Source organism: Delphinus delphis, chromosome 21, assembly GCF_949987515.2.
Source record: "Delphinus delphis chromosome 21, mDelDel1.2, whole genome shotgun sequence".
NCBI lineage: Eukaryota > Metazoa > Chordata > Mammalia > Artiodactyla > Delphinidae > Delphinus > Delphinus delphis.
Window position 1 is genome coordinate 17,587,430 of NC_082703.1, and position 22,513 is coordinate 17,609,942.

The following is a 22,513-nucleotide window of genomic DNA, read 5'->3' on the forward strand; positions in this document are numbered from 1 at the left end:
TAAAGCTACCAAAAAGAGAAATCAGATTAACTACAATGGAATGAAAATAAGACCACTATCATACTTCTCTGCTGTAACACTTGCTCTCAGACTACAAAGCAACAATGAATTTAAAACAACTGAGGGAAAATAAAGAACCAAGCAAAAACTTGACTTTGAGTTCCAAATTCTATATACCCAGACACATTATAAATCAATGATGGGGCACAATAAAGAAATTTACAGACAAAAAAGAATTTAAAGTTTACCTCCCATGAAGTCCTTTTGAAACAATAGTTCAAGATATATTTCAACAAACTTTTCAAGCAATTCGAAAGAAAGAGGGTAAGCAGCTAGTCTGCAAACTATCTCATTATCATGTCTGGAGGACACTCTTGAGAGTGAAAGGAGGCAGGTGATCTGGTCCAATTGCATTGTAGACATGTAAATAAGCGACTTCTGTTAAACAAGCTAATAGTTATTATTAGGAGGAGAATCCTTATCTCAGGAATGCTTTGAGTGAGAAGTTCCTATTTAAAATTGCTTATGAACATAGAATCCATGGATTTACAAGGCATGGCTACCTCGAAAATATGAACATATATTCATAGGCAAAGAATGCATTTCTGTTGACTTATCTTTAATTTCACTGGCTTTTTCCTGAGCTGTGTCAAGTCTACTGGTGAGCCCGTCAGGGGCAGTTTTCATATCTGTTATCAAAGCTTCATTTCTAGCATTTTCATGTGTCTCTTCCTTATTGTTTGTATTTATCTGCTAAAATATCCTATATGTCTTTTCATTAGAACCTTTAACATATTAACCAGTTATTTTCAATTCCCTGTCCAATAATTCCAACATCCGGGGTATCTCTGAGTCTTCCTAGAATTAACTTTGTCTCTTGACAGTGACGGTTTTTTCCCCTCGATTTTGTGTGTGTGTGTGTGTGTGTGTGTGTGTGTGTGTGTGTGTTCTACTTTTTTATTGATTTCCAGATACAGTGTGCAGAATGGTGGAGATGGGTGTAAGCAGTATTTATGCCTGGGGATGAGCACATATTTTCTTCTGTTAGACCATTATTGTGGGAGGTTGAGTAAACCTCCTCAGGAATTGAGCTCAGTTTGGATTTTGTTATTGCAATGGTTCACTACTCTCTTTAAAGTTCTGTTTGTTCTTAGGTTGGGAGTGGCTTGCTGGTGGGTTTTCCTCAATGTTTCTGCTCCACTTTAAGTTTTAGGGCTTTCCTGTGCACCTGCATCTTAAAGAGGATATCTCGACACTTCTCCCCCAGGAACAGTCTGCTGTTTCTGTTTCTTGGAGCTTGAGGTATTGTGGTTGTGAGCTGGGGATGGGGTTCTCTATTGTCCTGATTCAGCATCAGTTTAAGCGGCCCTTGTGTCCTGAGTCTTAAAGTTTATGTTTTCTCAGTGACCTTGCCCCGAACTCAGTGACAGGAAAACTAATGGGCTAGGCTCTTCTGAGAACAGTTTTCTGCGCCTACCCTATAGATAAAGGTTTTTTGTTTGTTTTTAATTCTACCCTTCTCCCACCTGCCATGGAGACATCTCCTTGTACTGGGGCAACTGCTATTACCCCTAGTATCTTATGACACTTTTTCTTAGGTGAGAGGAGACCAGGAGAGGCTTTATGCCTTTCCCACAGTGGTGGCTGCACCTCTTCTCCAGGGCTCTGACTTACCAATGACTAAACTATGTACTACCTTCCCTGCCAGCAATGGTTTTTTTATCGGTACACAGTGAGAAGGTCTGTGGAGAAAAGCCAACAAGGGAGTGTCTGTGGCTTCCAGGGCCTCGACTCCTACTACTCATCCTTTGGAAATTCATTAAAAAATCATAGCTGAATTCTTCTTTCCCACTTGGATGGTAGTCCTGTCTTCTGCCCGTGCTCTCACACAGGTGAATGCATGCTCATTTCCCACCTCTCCTCAGGGGCACCTGACTTTCCTCAGATTCCAAGCTACTTGGTTTTCCTGCAACATCAGTCCTCTATTGGGTCAGAGAAAAGTTATGATTTTTTAGACTCATATGGCTTTTTCTTGCCATAGGCTACAGGTGTACTCTTTTAAAATTTTTACATCTTAGGAGAATTCAATGCCCTGGAATTTTTTTAGGGTGCATCATCCTCTTTAAATCTACGTCTAAGTTTCCTGATATGTCCATACAAGAAACTATACAGGTGTGTTCTTTACTATTCAGTCATTTAGGGCCCATGCCTGACCATACGGCGGAGCCTTTGATCAAAGCACAACAATCTATGAATATCCCAACACTCCCTTGAGCCTAACCCTCCATTGCTAAATAGATGCACCGCTACCCTTGTGCAAATTTGCACTTACCTCACTCATCAATGTTTTACAAAACAGCAATGTGCCCTTCAGTCTGAATCCTCAGTCTAGAAACTCCTTTCAATGGACCAGGAAAACAACTTTTCCCCAGCTAGAAGAGAGAATCATAAGATTCAGACCACATAGTGTGCTTGTAGGGCTTTATTTTTGGTTCTACATTCAGTGAAGCAACTGCTAACATAAGCTTTCTAGTCTTTCTGAGCCCCAGCCCCCCTTAGCATTCTTCTAATGTATACCATTTCCACTTTGTGCGCGAGCTTTGCTGTGCTGTACTCTCCCTATTTGAATGTCTCTTTGATATTGCTCAAGGCATTATCTGTATTTGTATTCTCAAACTTTTCTGACGATCCTCAGGGGTAGGAATGATTTCAGCCAGTACTCAGTAGCAATCTCACTCTCCTCTCTTAAATGGTATATAACGTAAACTCAGTTTTTGAGCCATACCATAAGAGAAGTTCACTGAATAGCATTATTCAGTTTCTGAAAATCCCTTCAATCTGCATATGCACTAGTTATAGACACTTCAAATATTATCTAAGAAGACAGATCATAAGTACCTAGTAAAAATGTCTGTTCCACCACCCTCGATATATCTGTAGCACTTGTTTCTGCTAAAGCCGCACTCAAATTCAGATTTCTTCCTGGTGAATTTATAGATTGGGCCAATAGGATTGATGTATAAATATGACTCCACTAAAACCCAAATAGTCCGGCTAGTTCCTAAGCTTCTCGTCTGTTGTCTGTGAATGGGAATGCTAATAATTTATTTCTCACAGTAATAGGACTACCTCTGGTTGCTCCAGGTCATGTAATTCTTAGGAATTTCACAGGTTGGGCTGGACCTTAAGTCTTAGCTGGTTTATCAGCCAACCCCTGTTTTTCATCTGGGTGACTCTGATCTTTAATTCATTCCGATCTTCTTTCTGTAGATAGGTGATTATTATGAGATCATCGCACAGACTGATTTTTAACTCCAAGCCCCTCACAAGAATATGGAAATATGCTAGCAAATTTAAGAATTCTTGTCTCAGTGCAATGGATGAATACTGACTGACATTCCACGAGAGTATATATTGTGACTGGCTAGATTCCCAAATTGGAATGGCCATAATGGCACACCATCACCCTTGATCTGCACTTCCTTTATAGTCTTTACAATATCAGTTACAACTGAAGCGATCAAAAACACAACCTCACTTAATCCTTGGTACTCCAGGAACCATTTGTTTTATGCACTGGCCAGACAAGACTTTTTTAAAGGGGGTTAAGGGGGCTCAAAACTCCCATTTTGACCATTTCCTTAATCAGAACAACAATCTCTTGTTGCCTTCATGGGATTCTGTATTTACTCTATACCACCAAAGAGGTCTTCAGCCACATTTTCCAGCTGAAATTTTACCCCTAACCTTATTACTTATGCCTTTTGGAGGCTTATCTCTCTCCCCGCCATAGGGATTCCTAGATAGTTATCTCCCATATCTAGTGACCCTAAGAAGTTTGTGCATCACCACTAGGCCACTTCATCCAAACCACTGCAAAATGCCTAAGACTCTTTATGTGACACGGCTTGGGATGTTTCAGTTTTAAGAACCTTTTTTCTTTTAATTCTTAGAAATTTACCTTTTTTTTTTCTCTCTCTCTCAAAAACTCTTATTATCTATATATTTGGACTTATTCTATTTTCCATATTTCTCAGCTGTTCTATCACATTTGTTTCTTTCTAGAAAAATAAGTACTTCTATACTATCTTACAATTGAATTCACTCTTCAGCTATATCCATTTCTTATTCAATCCATGTATTATTCTTATTTCAACTATTAACTTTTTCATACCTAGTATTTCTACTTGATTATTGTTTCATCACATCTTGTTCTTGTTCCATACTGAAATCTCTTCCCCTGTTCCTGTTTGCACATTTATTATGTTTATTTCAAATTCTGACTCATTAATTTTAATACTTTTGCTAATATGTTGACCAATTTATAGTTTTTAATTTTAAAACATTATATTCCTAGAGTTTTTTTAAAGAAAGTATATCATTATTCTGGCTTTTATTATTATTATTATTAAATTTGGCTTATCCCTGAAGGTTACCTGTTAATATGATTGAGGAAGAGCAGCAGAAAGAGCCTTGATCAGTGCTCTGAGGTCTAGTGTAGATGAAGAGGTGAGTCATTACCATAAGCCAGAATTAATCACTCTCATTTGGTTTCACCACACCAAGCAGCTCTTCAGGTCCATGCTCTACTTTCAAACACCAAAGAAAAGGTAGTCTCCCTAGATTGTCATTCATCAGCTCTGGAAGTTTGGAGAGAAATGGCTGAAAGAGATAAATTCAAAGCTGGTCAGTTCTCATAGGTTTCCCAACTCTTCACCCTATCAGGTTTTGCTCTGCCTTGATTTTATCCCTGAGAACACTTCCGGGCGGGGGGGGTGTGGGCCGATCGACGTCGTGGCTTTCAGAGGTTTGGATGACCATTGTCTAATTCTGCAACAAGAAGGAAGGCAAGGTGGGGAGGGCCACAAGGACACTATTTAAACTGCCCTTTCCTGATTTATGCCTTAGCAGCTAAGCCAAAAGCCCTTTGCTGCAGTCTACAGTCATCTACCTGCCTTGCCACACTCCAATTCTAAGTAGCCATCTTTTTTTTCTAGGTATTTCTCACACTTTTATGAATCCATATTGCATTTCCCTCTATAGTTTCCCTAGAGTTGATCTGCGGGAGAGAGGTAGCCATTTGTGCTAATTTTCAGTCTTGGCATAAATTGGAAACTTTCTCCTACAAGCGGGTTAATGAACAGGAAAGAGAAGACATCACTGTAACAGATTCAAAGCAGAGTACAGAATAGTCTTCTGAGATGTATAAGATCAGGATTCTGGAAGGAATCTCAAGCATCTTCTAATTCTACATTGACTGCCCTGATGGAATACATTTAAGCTGTTATTTCATTTAACAATATGCTCTCAAGTGAATAGTCTAGCTAGTTTAAAGTGTTGAAAAAATTGAAAGTTTTGTAGTTTAAATTAATTTAAAATTTGATTTAATACTTGACTTAAAATGATAAATTCTAATAATTAATGAAAAATTTTTATTTAAATACAAGTAAACTTAAAACTAGATATAGACTGCAATGTTCTAAGAAAGATAACTGAATTCCTATTTTGAGCTGGGTTCATATATATTGAAAATTTGTGTTATAGTTGCCTGAATCCACTATGCCAACAAAATATCTGACTTTCCCAGCTAGTCACTTATACCTCCCTGGAAATTTCTCAGAAGAGAAAGTTAATAGTGAGGTGATGGAGGAAATGCTGTCATGTATTCATAGATGGGAAATAGTTTTCCCTCTCTCAAGTCATACTATACCTACAGCAGATTTTGAAGTTATACCTATTTTAATAATTTTACAATATTGAGTTGCCTGAGTCAGAAAGGTCAAAGGAATTCCCAAGTAAGGCCCTCTATTCCCAATGATAACCATTTTACTCCTACCCTAAATTCCCAAATATTTAAGGCACAGAGCCAGTGGCATAACTGTGCATATTTAACATCCAGACTGGGTCATTTATATATATATATATATACATATATATATATAACTTTACTTATTTTTAGCTGCATTGGGTCTTCGCTGCTGTGCGCAGGCTTTCTCTAGTTGCGGCAAGCAGGGGCTACTCTTCATTGTGGTGCCCGCGGGCTTCTCATTGTGGTGGCTCCTCTTGTTGCAGAGCACGGGCTTCAGAGCACAGGCTCAGTAGTTGTGACGTGCGGGCTTCGTTGCTCCATGGCATGTGGGATCTGCCTGGACCAGGGCTCGAACCCGTGACCCCTGCATTGGCAGGCAGATTCTTAACCACTGCGCCACAGGGAAGCCCCAGACTGGATCATTCTTAACAGACTCTTCTGTAAAACACAAGTAATGGCAGTAATATCAGGAAATGAAACTATACAGGAAATGTTAATAACATTACACATTTCAAAAGTGATAAAGACATTGTTTCAATCATCTCCTCTTTTTATTTTTTAGAATGTTTCTTTGGATCCTTTGATTCAAATTCCTTTATGAGAGTCAAAATAATTATGAATCAGTTGCTGGCTCTCGTAAATAATACAAAAAATCCCTTAGTTGTTTTTCAAGTAGTTTTTCTCTTCCTATTCTATTTCTTCATCTATATTTGTATTAGCACTTGTAAAGGAGCCTAATGTATTTATGATTGAGTGTATGTGTTTATTAGAAATTATGAAAATAGGATAATACATTCAGTATCTGTTCACTCAGTGTAAGCCTAAAGTGGAAGAGATAAAGAATGCCATTAGCCAAATAGAAACTGTCTTAAAGATATAATATCCAAGGGAATGACGATGGCAGCATAATATGAAACTCTAAATCTTTAGTGACCTGATTAGGTGATAGGGCTTGAATCCATAGTGGTATGCATCACGATAAAATAATGCAAATTACAGAAGAAAAAACAGAGAGTTACATCAGAAAATTGCTGAAATTATTTCTGTTTAAACATCTTTTTTCAGAGAGGTGTAATTTATCATGAAGTGAATGGAATAACATTTGACAAGAAGAACTGCTGGGAATAGATTAGGTTAAATTGCTGTGTTACAGTAGTTCACGTTCTTGAATTGGCTACAAGTTTCTTTGCTAAATTCAAGCCATGTGCTATTTCCTATACCGCTTAGCCTGTAAAATTTAGGTGTTGACTAAAAATGCAGTAATGAAAAGAAATTTTTAAAATTGGCATTACTTTATGTGATAAAATTATTTCTAGAAATTAATATATTATACATTCAAATTGGCTGTATTTATTCTAGTTGACCCTAATATTCTATTATTGTGCTACTTGCAGAGAATGTAAAGGTTCAATGTGAATGTAAACATAAAGAAATCCTATAAAGGACCGTCTGGCTTTGGTGATCCGTTATTAAACAGGAACATCTCTGGGGCTACTGGCCTTGAACAATCAATCACAATAGAGCCGCTCCACAACCACTGAATAGCCATTAATTATGAATCATTATGTCTATACTATCGCTTGACCACCTTCTAGGTTGCCTCTTTACCAGGTGACTTGACTTAGCCAATGAACGACAGTAGAGGTGGCACGAGTCACTTCCATGCAGAATGTGGAAGAGGCTACTCATGTTTTTTCTCCCTCTCTGGTCCCTCTGCCATAAGAGCAGCACCAACCCATAAGAAGCTGCACATCAGCCTGGATTCTGGACTCAAGATATTGAAGATATTCAGTGCCGGCAGATCTTTAATAGACATTTACTATGAGCCAGAAAACTCTGTTGACCTATTTCCAGTTTGCAGGTACTGCAGCATAACTAAGCCTTAGATGAATAATCAAATGTATACTTAAAAGACTAGAAAAAAATACATCAAAATGTTGGCAGTAACTATGTCCGATATTTTGAAAAGGTAGGATCATCAGGAATCTTTTCACTTTTTGTATTTCTGCATTTAACCAACAATATCTATTTAAATATTGGAATCAAAATAGCCCTTTGTAAATACTATGAAGCCAAATACGTTTAATATGTTCGTACCTTGATGTTCTAATTCCAGCCCATTATGGGCATCTAGAAATCTATTGTGAGAAACAATACATCTATTCTTCCTATACAGACAGAATGAATTACATAATTTCAACCCTCAAAACTCTGGAAGTATAGACCTAACTATTGGTGTCAGAGTGGCCAAAAAAAAAAAAAAAAAAAAAAAGAATGCCACAAACCCTAAGCCCTTAATTCCAATTCAGTGTGCCACAAATATTTCATAGTCTGAATCAAGATGGTTGGTGGCTGGTAACAGGTATTATGATGCTAGTAATTCCTTCTGTAAAGTAAGTTATTTGCTGGCACTTAAACTTTACCAACCGATTTTTAGGGGGTATCTTACTCCAGAGTACCATCTGAACTAACCAGACGAGCCCCATAGCAGTTGCAGCCAGGAAACACGTTTCTGGCTCAGTCCACTGATCTCCCCAACTGCATTTCTATTCCTTAAAACTGCTTTGTTCTTCAGCCCCTAGAAATAGGAGCCTGCTTCTCACTGGTCCAGTTCTCTCAAGATCACACCAGAAACAGCCTAACTGGCTTTGATTCTTTTACTCCTAAGTTTAACAATTTTTTTTTTTTGGTATTGAATTCCTTTGTTTTTACTAGTAAAGGTTAGAAACTCAAAAACAAAAGGACAAAAAGCATTTAATGAATTTTATAAGGATTAATGAATACCATGTCTCAAATAAGTGATACATATCTAAATATTTAACACTTTTCCATTTTGCTAATTTCTCTCTTTATTGGAGTGAGATCATCAATCATAACACTATTCTTTAAGAAACCTATCAATACCCAGACATTCTTCCCAAGAAAAACTGATTTAAGCAAAGATTTTAATATTATGGTTGCTTATAAAACATTATTTGCTAACTTTAATAATTAAAAGTAAGATGAACAGACTAAATTGCTATTTCCAAAGTAAAAATGTTGCAATAATTAAAAATTATGTTCTTAAAAGTAGTTTTAAGAACATAATGCTCATGAATAATGTTAAGCGAAAAATTATATTTGCAAATTATATAAAATTTGCATATTTTTCTCTTATTAATCTTTTTTCAGCTTAGTCTCCAAGGCCCAGTGGCAGATCTTAGGAGGGTAAAGGAAAACTAGTTTTTCCTTCTCTACACTACCTGTATTGACACCTAAGTGATCACACCAGTTCCACGGCTTTCAGTACAATTTATATTTATGATGACACTTATATTTGTGTATTTCTAAACTTGGCTCTCCTTTGAGACATAGACACATATATCAAACTATTTTATATCTGTATTTGAATATTTAGTAAACATAACAATCTTGATTCTCCTCACTTACGCAGTTTTCCTCATCTTAAGAGGTAGCAGTCTGTATCAGTTTCCTATTGCTGCTGTATCAAAATAATCATAAACAGTGGCTTAAAACAATACGAGCTTCTTATAGTTCTGGAATGGGTTTCACTGGGCTAAAGTCAAGGTGTCAACAGGGCTACATCCTTTCTAGAAGAAAGTGAAACTGTTCCCTTGCATTTTCCAGCTTCTAGAAGCCTCCTACATGCCTTTTCTCTTGGCCTTTTCCTCCATACTCAAAGTCAGCATCATGGCAGCTTCAAATATCTCTGACTCTGACCCTCTTTCATCTTTTATGGACCCTTGTGATTACATCAGGGCCACCTAGGTAATCCAGGATGATATCTCCATCTCAAGATCCTTAACTTAATCACATGTTAAAGTCTCTCTTGCTGTGCACGGTATTATATTTACAGATTCCAGGGATTAGGACGTGGACATCTTTGAGGGTCATTATTCTGTCTGTCACATACTCCATATCACATACGCCACCATTTATTTCTTCAAGTCTAATTCTGGGCATCATATTCTCAACAATTTGTTCTTTCCACAATGTTTGTGATAATAACTTTACTGAATAAGGTTTCAATATAAAAAGGCCTACCTCTGAGCTCTCCACTTCCTTTCATTGATCTATTTTTTCTTGTTCTTATACTAAATTCTACTTTTCTCCCTATTCGTATGACTTTATATTTTAACAACTTTAGGCCAAGTTACTCCTTTTGAACTTCTTTCATAGTTGCCTTAATTACACATAGAATTTCACTCTTCCTGATAAACTTTAGAAGTTTATAGTTTCCACAAAAAGTATCCAGCTGGGATTTTTATTAAGTGGCTTTTAATTGATAAGATTAATTTGGAGAAAATTCTCTCTATATAGATCCATTAAGAGGGCTCCAAAATTTTCTCTATAGAAGTATATGTAATATTTGTTATTTCTTAGCTACTTATATAGGTTTTGTTGATACTGTGAATGACACCCTACTATGTAATATATTTTGTGGTTGGTTACTGCAGTGAATAATGTTGATATTTATAGACTGATTTGTAGTAAATATCTTATTTAGGACTATTTCATGGCTGTTGTAGGTGACACAGGCAAATAATTTGATAGTCTTTTTATTATCCAGTTTTGGAATCCAATGTAAATTTATAAAATGAGTTGGGCAGTTTTCTCTCTTTTGCAATTTAATGGAATAACCCTTAAAATATAGAAAATATATATTGTTATGAGCTAATTGTGTTCCCCCAAAATTCATATAGCAAAGCCCTAATCTCTAATATGACTTTATTTGGAGATGGAATCTTCAAAGAGGTAATTAAGATTGAGTGAGGCACTAACATGAGAGAACTAGTGTCCCTATAGGAGAGACCCCGTGTGTGAGTGTGTGTGTGTGCATGTGTGTGCACACAGAAAAGGCCATGGGAGGACACAAAGAGAAGACTGTCCACCTGCAAGCCAAGGAGAGAAGCCTGAGGGGGAAAACAAACCTGTTAATACCTCCATCTTGCACTTCTGGCCTTCAGAATTGTGAGAAATAAATTTTGGTTGATTAAGCCACCCAGTCTGTGAAATTTTTTATGGCAGCCTGAGCAGACTAATAGAGGTATTCCCTAAATATTTGGTAGAAAATTGGGGGTATTATATATTTGCCTAAAAATCCACTTATTTCGACTGGAGTTTCAACAATTTCTAGAAATACATCTATCACACAAGAATTTCACTGGTTATCTATTTGTTCATAGCAAAATTTTACTACTTTTATCTCTATTTCTATCTCTGGTAATTTCCCCTAATTCTGCATTGCTCTGTCCTCTTCCTGAAACACACTTCCCTCAGATGTCCACTTGACTCACTTCCTCACTTCAGTCAAGTGTTTACTCAAATGTACTCCCTCATCGTGGCCTTCCTAGACCATCTATTTAGAACTGCAACTGTCAGCTGGCACTCGCTCCCCTTCCCTGCACTCATCATCCTCTAATATACTGCAGAGTTTTTTTTACTTTGAACTTTGTTTCTGCCCACTCTAGTTGAAGTTCTGTAAAGGTATGGAGTTTGGCCTGTTGTTTTTTTTCTACTGCTACGTACCTACTACATAGAAGAGTGCCTGGCACAGTGTAAAGGCTCGGTAAGTAATTGTTTGAATAAATAAATGAAAAAGTGAATCCTCCAATTTGTTTATTTGCATATTTTCTCTTACTTTCCTTAACTAGTCAACCGGTAAGTGTGTCCATTTTATGCATCTTTCAAGGAACCAGCATTTAGGATTTTTTACTCACTTTTCAAAATTGTTCTTCCCTAATGATTGATTTTTCATCTCTGCCTGTTTGGTAGGGAGAGGGTTCTATTTCTCCCTCCTTCCACACAAATCTAAGTTAAACACAATGACTTACTATTCCAAGCCTTTTGTTTTCATTGCCATCTATTATAGAGGAAGGAAAAATATCTTTTTCTATTATCATAGATTCTCTTTTCTTAGTCCTGTGTGTTAGACTGACAAGAGAAAGATTAAACAGAGAAAAACAAACAAGTTTATTAACATGTGCACACACACCCATGGGACCACTCCATAATGAGTAACTCCAACAGGTGGTAAGAACTTGGGCTTATTTAAGCATCTTAACAAAAGAACAATAAAATTTCAGACAAGTAGCAAGACAAAGGAAAAGGACTTTGATCTACTAGGGGAAGCAAACTGCAGGAAAGAAAATATATGTGGAAAGTAATGGTAGTTACAGGCTAGTTTAGCAAGGTTTGTTACATAGAGTCTTCTGATGCTATCTCAAGGCTAATGATGGTTTGGAATTTTCTCCAGTAGAGGGAGGGAGCGGGACACCTGATAAAAAGGGGAAAGGGATACCTTTACAAATTTGTATCCTGCTTTTAGGCAAATAGGGGAGGACAGAGGTTTTTTTTTTTTATATTTGCTTCTTCTCAATTGCCTTCAGCTCAAAATAATCGTACGCCAGAGGGGCATATTTTGGGATGGCATTTTCTACTATCCCTTACTAGATGAGCTTCATCTCTTAATAACCCATCATAATAAATGCTCTTAGCATCAGCCTGGACCTTAACTAATTCGTCTGAACATTTATTGCAAAAAAAAAAAAAAAAAAGTATAAACTATGTGGTAAAGTTTAAAATACTACCCTAGAAAACTGTTTCTGTGTTTTGATTCATGTTTTTTAGTATTTCTTTTTCTTTCTTTGGTGAACAACTATTCAAATAATAGCACCCAAGTGGGCTAACAGCTCTAATCAGGCTTGCACTTATTGCTTCTCTTTTCAAATTGATTAAATGGTGTTGAACTCATTTTACTACATTTAATTATTTAACTGTAGGTTTTCAGCCTATAGGTGTAAAAGGTCAAATGCTAAATTTGTACTTAAAGAGAGGAGTAATTGAAGTCCTTATATCAAGAAGGGATTTAATGATTGTTAATGACACAGTATTTACATGACTACTGTTGACTTCTTACCTCAAGATTTATTCCCTCAGGCTCTATTGTACTGTCATAGAGAGTTCTAGAGCTAAATGTTATACAGATGGAATGAAAACTTCGAATTCCAATCCATTTTAAAACTCTTCATTTGAATATCTATTATAAATCATGTATATTCACTGCCATGGTAGTAATTAGCCTAGCTTTATGCTGAGTTTTAATCTTTTTTCTTTAATCAAAATATACCTGTTTTATGGTTGTATGATGAAGAATATAAACTATGTCTATTGACAGCTAATTTTACAAGTAGGCTATTATTTTAAAACTTTCAGTATAGAGTAAAAGAAAATATTGCCTTACAGAAAAACAACCAATAAAGCTGCCGTAAGCATAAACATGAAGAAAAGGCTTACATGCTTTTAATTTATTTTTTTTAGGATATTAGCTGTTGGATGCTGGTGAAGATCCACAGAGTTTATTTTCTTCATGTGACAGGTTACATTAACTGAATTTTCTCTTAGGGAAGGTAGGATTCGAGCAAAGTATAAAAAAGATGATTGTAGGTTCAAATAGGAGCTCTTTGGGTCATGATTAGAGCATTAAACTACTTATATTTCCTCTGATTTTGAGCCAAAGCAAAGTATTTACTTCATATAAACATATGGTTAGGCCTATGAAATATAAATGTGAATTACGACAGAAAATTTAATCTAACATGAGCCTATGCATTTTGTAAATTCATGTTGTTTTTACAGCACATAATTTTGTCGCTAGAAGTGACTATAGATTGTAATTAACTAATTCCTTAAAGATATGGAAAAGGACCAAAAAAATGACCAGAGAAAAATTGCATAGAGAGGAACCAGGAATCTTTTCTGGAGATTAAGAGTACTGAGTTTCCAGTCCAGTTTCCATCATTTAATGTTGGGTTACCCTGGGGAAGTCCCACTTATCTAAGTTTCTACATTAGATTTTTTTTTAAATATACATATGATTAAGTGATTATCAAGATAAAATGAGTGGCAGAGAACTTTAATTTATTTAAATTCTTTAAACGTAGTGACATATCTTATTGGTGAACTCATTTAATTTCAATCTTGTGAGGTAGGTAGTATTAACTTCCCCATTTTAAGATGAGAAACTGTGCATAGAGAAGAAACCTACCCAAGGGGCCATAACTGGTAGGAAGGAGAGTCATGATTCAAAACCAGTCTGCCAGGTTTCAAATCCAGGTTCTTAACCACTTAGATGCTACAGCCTATAGATTTGTAATAGGGAAGAACAAATCCAACTCCACATTGGATCTGTTCCTTTTACTTTAACCTTTGTATTCTACTGCTTTTGCTGCAAGTTAATCACTAAAGGGATGCTGCCTATAGCTTACAGTATACATAATGACTCATCTCCAGGAACACTGCCTCGTGTGACTGAGTGTTAGGCTAAAGTACCTTTGTTTAAACTCACAGGAAGCATCCTGATCACACCCACCTGTGAACGACTGCAGGAAAGAAGAAAGTAACACATTCCCTCTGGAGTCTGGCTGGAACCAGGAAATATTTGCAACAACTTATGACCTTTTTTACTTTACCTCCTCACCTCCCCCTCTTTGCTTTATAAAAGAAACTAACATTCAAACCTGGGCAAGATGGTTTTTTGGGACTCTAGTCCACCTTTCTTCTCAGTCTGCTGGCTTTCCCAATAAAGTCGCTAATCCTTGCCCCAACAATTTGTCTCTCGATTTGATGGCCTGTAATGCAGCCAGCAGTGCGAGCTTGGAACAGATTGGGGAGGTCTATTACTAAGGGAAAGAACAAAAAAATGGGTGTATGTATTTTAACTGTGGCTTCTGTTCTATCCTTTGAACTACAGCCATTTCATCTCCAGAATTATAATAGTCTCCTTGCCTTCTGGCTTTCATTTATTTCATTTTCCGAACATTTATCTCTCATATATCACCCTCCCCCCTTATAAAACTAACCTGTCTTCTGGTGGGCAAACTACAAACCATAGTTTTCTTGAACACATTAGGGACCAGAGGTCTCAGGGTAATCAAGTAACTTGAATTCCAGACAGGCAAGCCCCTGCAAGGGGGTATGAACAGATCATTTAAGAAACCCAAAAATCTGTCATGCTCAACCTCACTGGAAATTGGAACACTGCAACTTGAAATAAACCATATTGTGGGGTCCTACGGAGAGACCCAGAGTTGGTCTAAAGATTATTTTAAGATGAAGATGTTTGAGATTCAACAAATGGAAAAAGAAACATTCTTGGAGCTTCCCTTATCTGACTAAAAGCAGAACTTTCTGAGAAAACGGCCATAGATTCCCTCTTGGGGCAGCTTCTACTCCAGGAGAGAGGCCAAGAGTACACTTACCATAAATCCCTTCTCCAGAGGGTTTTTACGACCCTGAAGCAGATGGAAAGACCATACACACCTGTATAGACAAACATTATCACAAACGTTCTTATCTGACACTAGTTCTCCTAAAAATCCATTGTCTTTCCTAAAGAAAGCAATTTGTTCAACCTATAAAAGTTATTTCTCCCTCACTAAATTAGGTTTATAAGCCTTTAACTTTAACCACTTAAAGGGCCAGCTACGTCTTCTGTTGGCTTCCCTGTGCATATGAATAATCTTGTTCTTCAGTTAATCTGTCTTGTCAGTTTCACTCCACAGGCCTCAGCTCCTAAATTTCAGAAGACAAAGAAAAAAGTTTCTCCTCACCTAAAGAATGATAGCACCTTATACCCATAAGATTGGCAAACATCATAAAATTTAGTAATAACAAATATGGGTAGAGACGTGTGAGAGAGAAGCCTTCATGCCCTACTGCTGGGAGTGGAGCTCAGCTGGCAGTGCTTATAGTATTAACAAAGATTTTCCCCGTGACCAAACTTTCCTCAGGCTCCTTTGACCCTCTGCTCCCCAAGTTCCAACCTTGGGCTTCAGTCTCTGTCCTTATAGACTCCAGTTTTAGCAAGAATCCAGTTAAGTCAGTTTAGACAGAATCTCCCACCCTTGATGTCTGATCAAATTCCTCATTCTCCATCATGCCCCTCAGGTTATATCTCATCCCCCTGACCTGCCTTCAGTAAGAATTCTGTTAGGTCTGTTTAACAAAGAATAACTCTACCCTTTAAGTAATTTTCCATCCACCAAACCCCCAATATTTTTCTTGTCATAAACTCCCACTTTTCTTTGTATTCAGAGTTGAGCCTGTGAAAATAAAGGAAACCTCATCGAAAATGACGTTGCTCCCACATAAGAATCAGTATCACCCACTGCAATTCCAAGGCTCCATCCGGAAGAAAGATTTCCTTGTGACCCATCAACAACAAGCTGCCCACCTCCTGCAGCCAATGAAGAACCACCAGAGTCTTCCCCAATTTCCTCCTAAAACCCTAATGAAAGCTGACCTTCCCTTTATCGTCTTGATCTACGGTTCACCATACTGTGCATGTCCAGAGCTGCAATTTTTCTGCTATACCCGAATAAACTCATTTTGCTTACAAAATAACTGGCTCTTTTGCTTTTAAGCTTGACAAGCTGAATCTCCCTCCCCTACTGCAAAACCCCATTGTAGTAGACCCCTGAATAAAGTCTACCTTGCTGTCCTGAACAAGTGTCAGAATAATTTTTTATTTGACAGCATTGTAGGGGAGCAAAACTTGCCATCCCCAAATATCTCTTTGGCATGCAGATTATTTCAAGATGAAAACAACGTCCAAAAGATTCAGGGAGAAACTCTGACCCTCCCCCTAACTACCTAAAATAATTTAGATAGAGGGTCTGTTCCAGGAATAGAGCTATTGTTACTGAGCAAAGGGCTTGCTCCCTGACAAACACAGAAGCCAATCCTATGGAACTGGCTTTCAAGAAGAGAAAAGAAGCTCTACTGAGAGGTCAACAAGGAGACAGGAAGATAAACTCAACCCTGTCTCCCCAGTCTGGTCAAACTTTTATGAGTTAGGGGAGGAAGGTTGTATGCGGAAGTGCTGGCGGGGGACGGGGGCAGGTTTCGACGGGAGGGCTTTGGAGCTTGACCATTTATGATGAAGCATGGTAAAGGGGCTCCAGCACCGGATCTTCCTGGGCTCTAGACCCTTCATTTCTTCAGCATTCCAGCATTCAGGTTCCTGCTCATGTCCTGGTCCTTTGGTTCTATGGTGGGGGGAGAAACTTTGGTTCCAGATGTTGTTTGAAGTCAAAATTTTCTCCTCTGCGCATGCTTCAACTGTATGACTTGAGGTTTTGTTCTGTTATCTCTGAAAAACAACTCAGTATCTTGTTAGAAACAGTATAGGGCCAGTTTGGGGGCTGGTTCTGTGGTTACACTATCATCAGAGATATCGTCAAAGAACATGGGCTAGGTGTGATCAGGGAACCTTAAAAAGACCTAGAGATCACGGTCCACTCTGGGGCCCACTGTCTCTGCCTGGCCCAGCAAACATTTGTTTACGAAACATTTGCTCTTCCATCTCCATGTGAATTGCCTTCCTCCCTTTAGAAGTTCCAAACTACTACTCCCAACATTGTCTTTTGTCTTTGGCTCAAGATGGTATTTAAAGGGAGGTTTTCAGCCATTTTGGCAGGTTACTTAGTTTTTCTAGGTCCCTACTATGTATACATGTCATTAAACTTTTGTTTGATTTTCTCCTATTAATCTGGCTCATATCAACTTTAACTCTTATAACCAATTTTAACTCTTTGAGGAGAACCTCGAAGTGCAGAAAAAAATTTCTTCTTCCCCAACTGTATAAAGAATAAAGTAGAGGGCTTCCCTGGTGGCACAGCGGTTGAGAGTCTGCCTGCCGATGCAGGGGACACGGGTTCGTGCCCCGGTCCAGGAAGATCCCACATGCCGCGGAGCGGCTGGGCCCGTGAGCCATGGCCGCTGAGCCTGAGCGTCCGAAGCCTGTGCTCCGCAACGGGAGAGGCCACAACAATGCAAGGCCCACGTATCGCCAAAAAAAAAAAAAAAAAAAAAGAATAAAGTAGAAATCAAGGTCCCATATATATGCCAGAGAAAATTTCAACAGGATCAGAATAAGGTATGTGCAAAGATGTTTATAAAAGTCTTGTTTGTGAAGAAGACAGTTTATAGATGTCTATCACTAAGAGGATTACTAAGAAGATGTGGTGGTTATTTAGTCTGAAGCACTATACAAAAGCTAGACGGAATGGTAAAATGTAAATCCCCAAATTGGATAAATCTTAAACGCAAATGGTGTGTGAAAAAGAAAGAAAAATAACATTTACTAATCCTTAACTTCCTTTTATAATGCCTTAATTTCTTCTTGAATCTTTATGAAATGGCTATTTCCTTATCCCATTAACTTTTTGTTTCAAAGTTTCAAGGCATTTGCTGTTCTTATTCTAATTTCCGGAATGAAACATATTAGCTCATATATTTTCATTCATTTTTGTTTAATTCTGTTTAATAATGGAAATCATTCAATGACCTAAAATTTGCCTCTGGTCGTTGGTTTGTTACAGTTTATATGGATTTTTTTTTTTTTTTTTTTTTTTTTTTTTTTGTGGTACGTGGGCCTCTCACTGTTGTGGCCTCTCCCGTTGCGGAGCACGGGTTCCGGACACGCAGGCTCAGCGGCCATGGCTCACGGCCCCAGCTGCTCCATGGCATGTAGGATCTTCCCGGACCGGGGCACGAACCCGTGTCCCCTGCATCGGCAGGCGGACTCTCAACCACTGTGCCACCAGGGGAAGCCCGAGGAGTAATTTTTTGTCTATTGCTAATTTCTAGTTTTATTGTATCGTATCAGAGTATATATCTAGATAGATAGATAGATAGATCATACCACATAGTTATCATATAAAAAGTTTACCTCTTTAAATTTATTGACTTTTTGAATATGATATGTAATCACTTTTTAAAAGCATTTTATGGGCAATTTAAGAGAGGCTAATTCTTGCAAAGAACTGAGTTTGGAATATACTTTAAAGTCAAATACACGGAATTCCCTGGTGGCACAGTGGTTAAGAATCTACCTGCCAATGCAGAGGACACAAGTTTGATCCCTGGTCTGGGAAGATCCCACATGCTGCAGAGCAACTAAGCCTGGATGCCACAACTACTGAGCCTGCGCTCTAGAGCTTGCAAGCCACAACTATTTTGAGCTCATGTGCTGCATCTACTGAAGCCCATGCACCTAGAGCCCGTGCTCCACAGCAAGAGAAGCCACCTCAATAAGAAGCCTGCGCACCGCAATGAAGAGAAGCCCCTGCTCGCTGCAACTAGAGAAAGCCCACATGCAGCAACAAAGACCCAACAGAGTCAAAAATAAATAAATAAATAAAACCTTAAAAAAAAGGTCAAATACATAGTTTAATATCACATTTCTCAAACTACTACTCTCCTTGATCCTACAAAAATAAAAAAATATTGCATTATAGTTTAATTTTATTCTTATTTCTTTCTCCTTATTTTATCCTTCAATATTCTGATTTCCTTTGCTTACTAAGATTCATGACTGATATTTTAGTTAAAAACCTCACTTTTTATTATCATGAATAATTCTTTTTGATCTAGCTTATTAATTTTAGCCTATAAGTCGGGTGGCATTCTGCTTTTTTTAATTTGGTGTTCTTTTTATTTTCATATTTCCATTTTAAATTTATGATTTTATTTTGCATATTAGGAAAACAATGCATCTCTTCTGCATTTGAAAAGACAAAGAATTTGCTTAAATCTGTATATTAATTATCCAGAAGCTAAAGGAGAGGAAGTAAAGGCATTGAGTTGAAACTCTACCTCCTAAGCAATAAAACTCAGAAACTCATCTAGCTGGTGTTGACTGAAATTAAGAGGTAAACTGAGGCAAGGTTTTTTTAAAAATGAGTTAATTCAGGAATAGCAGAGGTATTGCAATTTGGGACAAGCAAACAGTAGTATGCTACAGGCAAGTCCACTAGGAGTTTGGGGCAGGCTGTATTTATGCACAGGGAATGTAAAGAGGGGAAGTTTCAGTTACAGTCAATAAAATCAAAAACAATAGGAGAACAGCCTCGAACACTTCCCAAGCAGACAAAATTAGCCCAGTCACACAAAGTTCAATTCAGCCCACTTTGTAAAACAACCTGACCTGGGTCATCTTCTGTTCACGCCTCTGGCAAAACTTCCCAAGGTTGATATGAGAAAACCTCTGATCAACCTCCCATCATCCGCGAACACTGCGACACCATCAATTTTCTGTAAATTGGGCCTTTACAAGAAATCAGTCTCATAGTCCTTAAGTTTTGTCTTCCTGAGGGCACATATGTGAGATTCTCCATTTTATATCCTCTGGGTCTATTTTAGATTGAAATTGTTTCAAGCTGGCACCTACAAATCTTAGGCTGGATACTGTTTCTTGCTGACTATTTATTAGTAAGGTGATTGATGGTTGCATTTCACAGGCAATAACATACAACTTACGAAGTCTGGACATCTACAAGTAATTTTTATCTACAAATAACCCTTCAAAACTTATGGCAGATATAAATCTGACAACTGAATTTTTATTTTCAACATGGATCAGGATTTATGTTCTTTGTTCCTTCATTCAAAGACTTTAAAAACATTTGCAGCCTCTAGTTATATCATAGAAGTTCTCAAATTACAATATGACTTAGAATCCTACTTTTCACAATACCTGATTAACAAATTATCTTGGAAATCTTTCTTGCTAGATCTGCTAATTAAAATCCTACATACTCTGGGTCTAGGCCAGATTTTATTAACCATCATTGGAAAAGAAGTGTGCATGTGTATGTGTGTGTTTGTGTAAAGATTACACTTTCTGCATTAAGAAAATGTAGGCTTACGATTTTATAATATTTTTGCCTCTACAGTTCTACAATCTTCCCTTTGGTCTCTTTTTGGCATCACCATACCTTCAACTAGATCTGCAACAAATTATCTCTTTCCTGTCTCTGAGATTTCTTCTTTTATCCTATTTCTAGATACATAGTATGTTTTAAATATATTGCATTTTGGAGATACTTCTTAATACTTTATTTTAAAGCCACTACTTATGCAATATTTTACTTTACTGCCACGCATATTCAAACTATTATTTTTAATATTACTGTAAAAATATGTATTTCCTCAAAGATTACCAGAACATGATAATATATCCCAAGTCTTAGGCAGGAGTATCTTGTTGGCTTCCGCTCAGATGAAACATGATAAAACACGAGGAATTTCTGAACAACCAGGCATGTGTGTGCAGTATTCTGTGTCAATTAGACCATACTCCTCTTTTATTGTCTACAATGGATCTAGATTCATGATATTTTGTAGAGCATAGTCAATGTCCACCATTTTGGGGATGAGTATACTCAGAAATCCAGCTGTGACAATGCGAATTTGCTCAAAATATTAGTCATGTTCTTTATCTCTGTACAGTTCCATATATTTGGAGATGTTATTACCCAAATCACTTGAATTATAACAGTGCTTGAATTATATCATGATGACCAAAAATCTTCCGTTTCACTAAATTTAGGAGATGATACATAGCTTTTGATAAGTTACCTCAGTTTTTTTATTTGCCTGGAAAAGTCATTATTTTACCTTCATTTTTAAAAGATTCTTTTGCTGGACATAGAATGCTGGGTTGACAGATCGTTCCTTCCTTCTTTCCTTCCTTCTTTCTTTCCTTCTTTCCTTCCTTCCTTACCTTCCTTTCTTTCTTTCATGATTTCATTGTCTTCTAACAAGTAGACTGTTGTAATTCTAATCTTTGTTTCTCTGTTTGTGTTGTAACTATTTCCTTTCCCCGCCCCCCCCAACCATTCCTTTCAGGAGTTTAACTTGAGATTTCAGCAATTTTTCTCTTCTGTGACTATGTGTCCCATCAGCAGGGTATGAAAGTTCCATTTGCTCTACATTCTTTTTTGTTTTGTTTTGTTTTGGTTTGGTTTTTTTGCGGTACGCGGGCCACTCACTGTTGTGGCCTCTCCCGTTGCAGAGCACAGGCTCTGGACGCGCAGGCTCGGCGGCCATGGCTCAGGGGCGCAGCCGCTCTACAGCATGTGGGATCTTCCCGGACCAGGCCCGAACCTGTGTCCCCTGCATCGGCAGGTGGACTCTCAACCACTGCGCCACCAGGGAAGCCCTGCTCTACATTTTGATAATATTTGGGCTTGCCTGTGTATTTCATTTTAGTCATTCTTGTGATTATGTAGTGGTATCTCATATTGATTTTAATTTGTATTTCCATGATGACTAATAATGGTAAATGCCTTGTCATATATTTATTGCCTAGTAGAATCTCATTTTGGTAAAATACCTGTTCAAAATGTTACCATTTTCTTTTCTAGGTGTACTGTAGTTTTCTTACTGATTTGTAGAAATTCTTTTTATATACTGTTTGTAAGTTCTTTCTAAGATATATATTGCATATACATCCTCCAATCTTTTGGTTTACCTTTCCCTTTCCTAATAATATCTTTGATAAACATAACTTAAACATGATAAAATTTATCATTTTTTCTTTATGGGTAATATATTATGTGTCCGATTTAAGAAATAGTTGCATAATTCAAAGTCAGAAGTATTTACTTATGTTTAATTTTAAAAGTTTTATTGTTTAAACTTTTACATTTAGATCTGAAATACCCCTGGAGCTGATTTTTATAAAAAATACAGGGCAAGTTTATTTTTTGCCTCCATAGATATACAATTGATTCAACTTCATTTATCATTGCACTTTGCCATAAAACAGGTGATTGTATTTGTATTGCCTTCTGGCCTCTTTATTGTTTGTTTATTTCTATCTTTTTGCCAATAGTATGCATCTTAGTAACTATAGCT

At 37.3% G+C, this 22,513-nt stretch overlaps 1 long non-coding RNA gene across 1 annotated transcript; it reads right to left on the minus strand.

The window, feature by feature from the left end:
• Positions 1–2,332: 2,332 nt before the first annotated feature.
• LOC132417594 (uncharacterized) lies at positions 2,333–6,212 on the minus strand. The gene is made up of 3 exons (XR_009517886.1): positions 5,950–6,212; positions 4,437–4,662; positions 2,333–2,432 (listed from the first exon to the last, which is right to left on the minus strand). It is a non-coding gene; the product is annotated as an uncharacterized lncRNA (long non-coding RNA).
• Positions 6,213–22,513: the final 16,301 nt, after the last annotated feature.